General features: G+C 34.0%; 1 protein-coding gene across 7 annotated transcripts in view; it reads left to right on the top strand.

The window, feature by feature from the left end:
* Nucleotides 1-3,698: 3,698 nt before the first annotated feature.
* Nucleotides 3,699-9,018, top strand: part of LOC5566371 (AP-1 complex subunit gamma-1) — a 179,880-nt gene continuing 174,560 nt past the window's right edge. Inside the window, exon 1 of one of the 7 annotated variants that reach the window (XM_021854165.1) lies at nt 3,699-3,897. The gene's annotated coding sequence lies outside the window, so the exon portion shown is untranslated. Of the gene's footprint in view, nt 4,164-9,018 lie in introns of all 7 variants that reach the window. The other 6 variants (XM_021854164.1, XM_021854163.1, XM_021854162.1 and 3 more) reach the window with 6 other exon arrangements.

The raw sequence follows: 9,018 nt of genomic DNA, 5'->3' as shown, positions 1-9,018 counted from the left end.
AGAAATTATTATTTATTGGATCCATTAGAAAAACGTAATCCAATAACAATTTGATTAGTAAGTTTAACACCGACTTGGACTGCTTCAGTCATAGTTGTGGCTTTGAACATTGCATCAATCATTAGATCAAAGATGATTAGAAGGAAAAAGATATCCGACTTCCATCTTTTCTGGGCGACATGAATAGCGCCGCTCTGGTGAGTCAAAAGCCAACGAATATGCAACGTTCTCCTAGTGACCACCAGATGTTGAGGTGTTCGTTTATGACATTGACGCTTGAAAAAAGCTACACAGCTCAAACGGGGATGTTCGATATTGCCAATTATCTCTAAATGGCATAAAATGTGAGAGAAAGAAGAAAAAACCAGCACATGAACATTTTTAGTACCGTAATCCGGGGTAACATTGATCAGCGGGGTAAGATTGATCGGTATGATCCTTCTCGTAAAAAGTTCGAATCATCATTTATTGATGAAATATTTTCAAAGTATGAATGGTGCCTCTCTTTCTTACATCCATAAGCTAACGAAAGTTGAGGTTTTTGCGAAAATTGGTTCTCGTTCATGCGTGAATTTTTCAACTTTTTGAATCAATGATTTTTATCATTATGGTAGACACTGCCGAAGATTCATGTCTCACATAAGTTCTGCAAATGGTATGAGCAAGAAAATGGCATCGCTGAAAACGATTCCGTTGTCAAATTTTTCATAAGTTTATTCAATTTAACAACAATAATGAACTACTATTAAGAATGCAGAATTTTCTTAGAAAATTGCCTACCTTTAGGCGTATTCCACGGTTCAACGCGATTTTATTTTTGAAATAACTCAAGAAGTAATTGACTTGTAAGAATTTGGTCTTGATATTCGGCTTCAGGGGCCATGATTTAAGTAAGCAACGACATTTTCAATATTACCGAACCTTTTTTTACAAGGGTGATCAATGTTACCCCAAGTAATTATTTTTGGCCTAAACAATTCCACAGCAACATGGCTTTCGTGTGGATTTATTAATGTTTTATGACAGTAACGTGATTGCTATAATACTTAGAGGCGACATTTAACGTTGCCAAAAAAAGATATTTTGTAATTCGGCTCTTGGCTGTTTTCAAAACCTTTTAGAGTCAAAACATAAAGTCAAAATTTTGTGACTACAGAACCAACTTTATTGCAGCATACAATACCTTTTTTCAACTGCTTGCCGTGGCTGAACGACTCTTATTTGTTATGGCTATGATAACAGATCCATATAATACAGCTTGTTGTCATAAAAGCTGCCTCTAAGCTGCATGACTTCCACTTGGTTTCTGATGACTTACCTTATTAATATCTCCCAAATCAGTATTAAGGCTCATAATGGGAAAATGCAAAACTGATATCCGTTTTCATTTTTTTTTGCGTATTTTCTTCAAAATAGCACGCCCGAACTGTTAAACTTTGTTAAACGCTGCTTAGTTATCATAAAAGCGAAAAAAAAAGCTGAATCATCTTCAACCAGCATTTATTAAAGCAATTTTACATCCCCAAATGCTGAATCATAACAGTGTGCCCTTATTTATGTATTTATGATAACAAAATAGTATTTGTCGATGGCAATCTATCAATTATGGTACCGCCATATTAATTTCACTCCGGTTGCCACAATTTCACTATTTTCAAATCAACTTTTCTCCATGAGTTCGCTCATAAGATGCTATGGTATGATGATTAAACTGACCAAATATAATTTGAAGCACAATTATTGCCCTAACAAACCAAGAAATGTTGAATTTGGCTATTCTTCGTTGGAGTAAATCCGGAAAGATCAACGTTATGATAAAATAATTTTCAAGATGAAGCAACATTCATCCAGAACAGGTGGCCTCAAAATAGCTACCATAAATGCTTTTTTGCTTTATTCGTGTGACATAATTATACACTTCATAGCCTCTTTTAAAGTGGGCCAACTAGTCACGTTTTAATCTACAAGAGGTTTTGGGGGATGCGATGAAAGCAACAGTGCCTTGACCATGGTTTTATGTGCGTTTATTTTTAGCATTCTGGAAGTAATTCGTAAAACTAAAATTGTTACTTGGGACTCCATATCAGCTTAATAAAAAAAAATCACTTAAAACATTTATTTAAAAATACTTATATCTGTTTAAAACCAAAGTTCAGTATATAGTCACTAGCGGTAGGTGCCAGTACTTGTTTTAGAAATATAAAACCTGCGACATTTGCATTTTTAAATGAAACATTTGAGAAATATCCCAAAAACTGATCAATGTTACCCCGGATTACGGTACGCGTAAAAATTACTCAAATTTTGTGTTGATCCATAAAAGCCTGATGTTATTTGAGTCGAACTCACTTCTGTGTAACCATTTTTAAGCGTGGTTGTTTTGATTCTTTCCACTTTTTGTTTTTTGATTGCACGATGATTTAAACTTAGCTGAATATAATGTTTACGCGCTTTTGACTCAACAGATGGCAGTAGTGTTACTTGAACAACGTGTCGTCGGCAAAATATATGGCAAAATAAAGAGTCGGTCATCTTTTTCCTTTTAACCATCTTTGATTAGATTCAATAATGTAGAATGGGTACGCATAGTACGAATAGAGGAGGAGTTCAAATTACCTGCTACGATATCGGCAAAGGATTTACCGTGGGTAGATATATTCGAAATTAAAAGATTCGAACGGCTACCCGACGGATTAAAATTAGTTTGTGAATAAGCATGATTATAACCTTCCTAATGGGTATGATTCCTAATCAAGCGATCGTTAACTGAAAAATGAGCATTGTTCGATACTCTACCAGGCAAATTCCGGAAACGACCGTTATCGTTACGGACATTACCGATCAACTGCCTGGCACGAGCCTCGACGACTCGCCTACGCGAAGGGCAAGCCCAATATTTGACTTATGATTTCCCCCGCAATTTGCGCATATGAACTTATCGGTACCTTCTTTCATAAGACAGACGTCTTCAGCGTGAGAAAAACCTCAGCAAATCATGGATTTAGCATTCATGCGCCAATGTTTTGTACCATGACCCCACTTTTGGTACCGACGGCACTGAGTGGGGTTCTGGAAATTGCCTCCAGGTTTCTGGAAATGTTCCCATGTCACATGGACATCGAACATAAGTCTTGCTTTTTCTAAAGCTTTAATATTATTTAGTTCTTTTTTGTTAAAGTGAACTAAATAATATTCTTGAGAAAGCCCTTTCCGAACAATGCCAGGTTGGGTTCTCTTTTACATAATGATTACATAGACTGGGGAAAATCCAAGTAAATCATTTATTCCATTTTTGATCTCTTCAGGTGACTTATAGTCACTTGAGAGACCTTTCAAGACAACTTTGAACATACGTTCAGTTTTGTCGTCATAAGTAAAAAAAAATGTATGCCTCTCTTCTTCAAGATGTTTGAAAAGAAGTTCGCGATTTTTAAGAGTTTCCGGCAAAACGTGACAGTCTCCTTTCTTTGCGATTTGGAAGGAAACCTTGATTTTCCTTATGGAGTTCAAGATCTCCTGCTTTAATCCCCCAAATTCGGAATAACTGACCACGATAGGCGGCACGATGCACACTATATTCTATGCAGATGAATTTCGCACCACCTCCCCCTATCACAATCGGAAAAGGCGACCCAGCACACGGCGACGAGCCTGGCGGCTATCAAGCCAAAACACCACCCAAAGCAGTTGCGAGTTCTGCATTTGCCGTTCCACAATCAGTGGAAAACTGAATGCCAACCGGAAAGGATCGTTGCTCTAGCAGCTCGCGTCAAGCCCAAAAGTTCAGCAGGTGCTTTGCGTTTTACACTCACTCGTGGCATTTTATCATCGTCAGCGTGACAAAAATCGACGGTTAATCAGTCACTGAGTCAGTCGGTCGTCAACCAACGGTGGAAAGTAGGACTCTTTTATTCGCTTCAGTCGTCAGGAGTGCCGACGACCGGTAATAGTGCAGACAAATTTCGATCTGACGAACGGCGTGTGCTTCCGGTTGCCGAATGTGAGTGCGGGAAAATTGACATTTATTTTTCCGAGCCATTGGATTACACTATCGAGGGTGCGTGAAAGTGCAACGGAGGAGTGTGGAAAGGGGGGAAACCGGGATCAGCCGGGTGAAAGTGATTGAATGAGTGCAAGTATCAATTTCCCGCGTGAAAAGGAAGGTGACTGCTGATTAGAGTGCGGCTTATTTTTTTCAAAAGTTTTCAAAACAAATAATTCGTGAGCTTTTCTCAATCCCCAAATCAAAACGAGAAAGCTCAAAGTTTGAGCTAAAAATATTAAAATTTGGAGGTGGTGCAAGCGCTTTGAAGTTAGGTTTTCAAGCTATATAATATGATAATAAATTTTCAAGCTAATTAGTGGAATACCTCTAAGCAAATTAAGAACCGAATTCAGTACTATACCATTTAATCCCACTAGAGTTTGTATCCTTTGACAGATATGCGTAGTTCGACCTCAACTGTATGGCCGTCTTCAATGTCGCGTATTCGACTTGTCGAGTCTAGTACACGACACTGAAGATGGCCTTACAGTTGAGGTCGAAATACGCGTATCTGTCAAAGGATACAAACTCTGGTGGAATTAAGTGGTATAGTACTAAATACGGTTTTTCATTTACTTATAAAATATGGTTTTTATTGACGTTAACAAAACTTTGTTATTTTCCAACGAAGTTTGAATCATTCACCAATAATCTCTTGAAATTAAATTTACGAATGGTTTGTAGAACGCAGAGTTTATCTTAAAAATTGTTATACTTGAAGTTTTTTCTTCATTTCACTAAAAAATGAAATTTATTTGACCATAATTTAAGATCTAGTTTGTGAGAGCCAAGGTACCTTGTATCGATGATCTCCGATCTAGTAGAGTAGAGTTTGATATTCTATATAAAAGAAGATATTTCGAATAATGTAAATTTCTATATTATGAGAAAGTGGGGCAAAACCACCCCTAATAATTTTATGTAATAAAATAACGAAAATAGCTATATCTATAATGAAAAATACACGGATTTAGGTCACATTTGGCATGATTACTTTATGTTATATGAACTTCCAAAATAGCAAAGTACTTGGATTCAAAAAATGCTTCATATTGGTAATGTGAACCTGTTGAAATAAAATAATGATTGTCAAATAACATTTTTTCTTGTCAACTGAACTAAGTCTAAAAACTAAATATGACGTTCTGTAGGACAACTCAAGGGACTCAGATAAAACAATCCCTAATGGTACACATTATTTCTAATGAGTGTATTAAATTTGGTTGTAGTTAACACATTTCACCTGAAAAGTTCTCTCAATTTTTTATTGAATACGGAAGATGACCTACAAATGCGGAAATGCGACATTTTTGCTGCATGGACTTTGGTTATACTTCCTATCCTCTCAAATAGTTTACATGGTTCTTGAATGAAAGCAACCCGTTAACGCCCAAGGTATCCCACAATTGTGCTTAAGTCCCAAAATTGTTATCAATAGTTACGTTCTCATTGAATGAACACAGTTTAAGCAGAAAAATTAAAGTCTATGTATGTCTATCGATCCAAAAAAAAAATTTTGGAGTGTGTCGTCGATATCTGATAGCTCCATCGAATTAATTTTGCATTTTATAAAGGCAAAGCTAGTGCTAGTTGATCTTTCAGAAACAGTAAGCGTTGTGAAAAATATTTTCGGTTGGAAACGTTCAACTCTTCTACTACTACGGGAAGAAAACTTATGATTACAACAAAGGTTCCAGAAAAAGTTAAAAGTCCAACTTTGACAATGCATATCTCCGTCGTTTTCTAACCGAATTTAATTATTTTTGCCGCTATGGAATAAGACACTTTCCGAGATCATTACCCTTTTAAAATTTATTTTAAAAAGATAGTAAACCCAGTTTTTTTAAATATAAAGTTGTTCTTAGTGTCATCTGGTACGTATTTGTTGACAAATTAAGCAATGTAACAATATTTAAGGTTATAAATTATGGCTTTAATTGTAAAAAAAAAAAATCGGGACCACAGTTCACATGTATGGGTTGAAATATAAATGTTGGAGTGCACTCAAAATTTGTTTTATTCAAAAACCTTTTTTCCAATTGATCAAAATTCGACCTGGTGACATGTATTTTTTTGTGACAGAAATAGAAATTTTTGATTACACTCTAAATATCTTTTAATTTAAAAAAAACTATGAAGAATTTTTTTTTGTTTGCCCATAATGCAAAATTCAAAGCGATAACTAGTGGATTTCTCGGCTGAAATATTACTGCTGAAGTTTATTGAATATATTTGTGTAGAAATATAAGTTTTTGATTATACTCTATAGAAATCTGGTGAACATGTTTGGCCAGAAAATTAAATTTTTGAGTGCATTCAAAATTTATTTAATTTCAACAACTACAAATAAAAAATAAAATCAATTTTTTCGAATTCCACGCTTCCCGACAAATGGTCCGGAGAAAGTTTAAAGCTGTTTTTCTTTTATTTCATGGCAAACAATGGAATTGTATTTGTATTTTTGTCATGAATTGTGTTTTATTAAAACATATCATCGCTTTGAGTTTTGATTTTAGGTAAAAATAGATTAGATAATTGGATGTTTCCTAGTTTATTTTTGCAAAATAAATATTGAGTGTTATGTAAAATTAATTTCTTGCTCGAACATATTCACTACCCGACCAGTGGATTACAATTGAGTTGTAACAGATTTTGTTACTTGGTTAGCGCGTTTCTTTTTTTCAACAAAATATGTAATAATATTGGCGGGTTAGTAGTTAAAATAACAAAAATTATAACACAATTTCCTCCACACTAAACAAAATCAAAACAATATGTTATAATTTGAACATAAGTGTTTCTCATTATATTTCAAATCAAACAAAAATATAACTCATTTTGTTATTTTCCGTAACTGAATTATAACAAAAAAAAATTATAAGCAATTTATCCCAATATTTTATAACAAATTTTGTTATTATTATGTTTTAAATTGAAACAAACGTAAAACCGCCTTTGTTATTATTACTTGTTTTAGTTTTAATTTTGTTATAATTTCCACCAACAACTCAAAGTGCTGACAAAAACAACAAAAATGAAACATAATTTGTTCTTTATAGCAAATCTTGATTTCATTGCACTCCAATTTTGTTGTAATCCACTGGTCGGGTAGACACCTAAAAGCAAATTTTTGCCAAAGAAAACAACATATCATTGCTTTGCATTTAGATTTACAGACAAACAAGCTAAAACCTTGAGTTCTTAGTAGCTCTTTAGGTAAACAAATAAGTTTAAACAAAAAGCTTCATATCTGCTCAGACGCGTTGGCTAAATTTCTACAATCAATGCATTGTTGATTGATTGATTTGACTTTATTAACGAGATTTTTAGCCCTGGGCTAGTTCATCTCGGGACCAACGGCTTTACTTCCCTTCCGAAGGAAGTCGTCACTATAACTTTTTACGTCATAGGTGACTATGTCGGGGATGGGATTCGATCCCAGGTCCTCGGCGTGAGAGGCGAATGTTCTAACCACTACACCAGGTCCGTCCCCATTGTTGAAAAAATCCATGTAATCACCATGTATTTTGATTTACAGCGAAACAGCTCAAAACGAAAAAGATTTTAAGTGGTTATTAGGTAAGATAAATTTTGAGTGTTATCCAATATTTCTATTTCTACTCAAACATATTTTCTAGACTTCTTGAATGAAATTTGTGTAAGAAAAATGAATAGCATCGCTTCAAGTTTGGATTAATTATCAAATAATTTAAAACAATGAGAGTTTTCTCTATTTTTAAGCAAAAAAAGTTTTGAGTGTACTCTTCAATTTTTATTTTAGCCCAAACATGTTCACTGAACAAATAAATACCAAAAAATAATCGCTTTGAATTTCGATTTATAGTCGAATAAGTTAAAAACTTGGGTTTCTTGTAGTTTTTTAAGCAAAAAAAAAGTTGAGTGTAATCAAAAATTTCTCTTCCTGCTCAAATATAATCATTGTTTTTTTTTTACAATCAAATTTATTACTAACTACAAGTCATTGCTCTAAAACTCGATTTATGAGCATACAGCTGTACAAAAAAACGTTTTTTAATGTTTATTTTTGGTAAACTAAATTTAGAGTATTTTCTCAATTTACTATTTTCTACTATTTCCTACAAGTCAGTTCATGCCAAAAAAAATATGCCTTTGCTTTATATATTGATTTTAAGGCAAAGAGGAGGTTTCTCGTAAGTTTTTGGTAAAAAATGTTTTTTGTGCAAAAGAAAATAACTATGTCTGCTCAAATATGTGCACTGGACTTGTACAAGCAAATTTATACTGATAAAGCTAGATATCATCGCTATAAATTTTGATTTATATGCAAACAGATTGTGAACCCTAAGTGTCTCGTAGTTTTGAGAGTAAAACAAATTTTGAGTGTAATATATAATTTATATTTCTACCCAAAAATGTTCACTAGACTACTTCAGTCAAATTGATGTTGAAAAATCACCTGTCGTTGCTTTGAATATTGTTTTATAAGCAAACAATTTCAATTAGGGTCCTAAAGCCCTGTCCCTATTTTAGTGCCGAACGCTTAAGTTTAAGCCAATAACACATGTTTACTTAATTTTCTAATGTTTTCCGTTGGTTTGAGTCCAAAAAACATTTTTTACGTTTTTTTTTCGATTTTGTCACACCTCTTGGCTTAAACTCAAATTTTGCGTGTATTTTGTTTTCCGTGTCCCTTTCGAAATGTCAGATAGGAACAACCTCAGTGTTAAAACTAAAACCCCTGTGGTGTTTTTGTCGACTAAGCGTACGTCAAACATGATTAAAAGTGTCAAGCTTCATTTATGAACCCAATTTTAAAATTAAAGTTTTAACATTAAGAAAAATTGCTAAAGCAGTTGCAGTAACATGCTCTTTCGTGTTATTGAATAAAAACAAGACTTCATTAAAAATTTAAGGACTCAATTGAGCAATTCTCGCTGAAACCAGGCCGCCATCGGCACCCATCGTTAGAATTCCAATTTTATGTCACTGAT

This window comes from Aedes aegypti, chromosome 3 (genome assembly GCF_002204515.2).
Source record: "Aedes aegypti strain LVP_AGWG chromosome 3, AaegL5.0 Primary Assembly, whole genome shotgun sequence".
Taxonomy (NCBI): Eukaryota; Metazoa; Arthropoda; class Insecta; order Diptera; family Culicidae; genus Aedes; species Aedes aegypti.
This window is presented reverse-complemented; position numbering and strand designations above follow the sequence as displayed.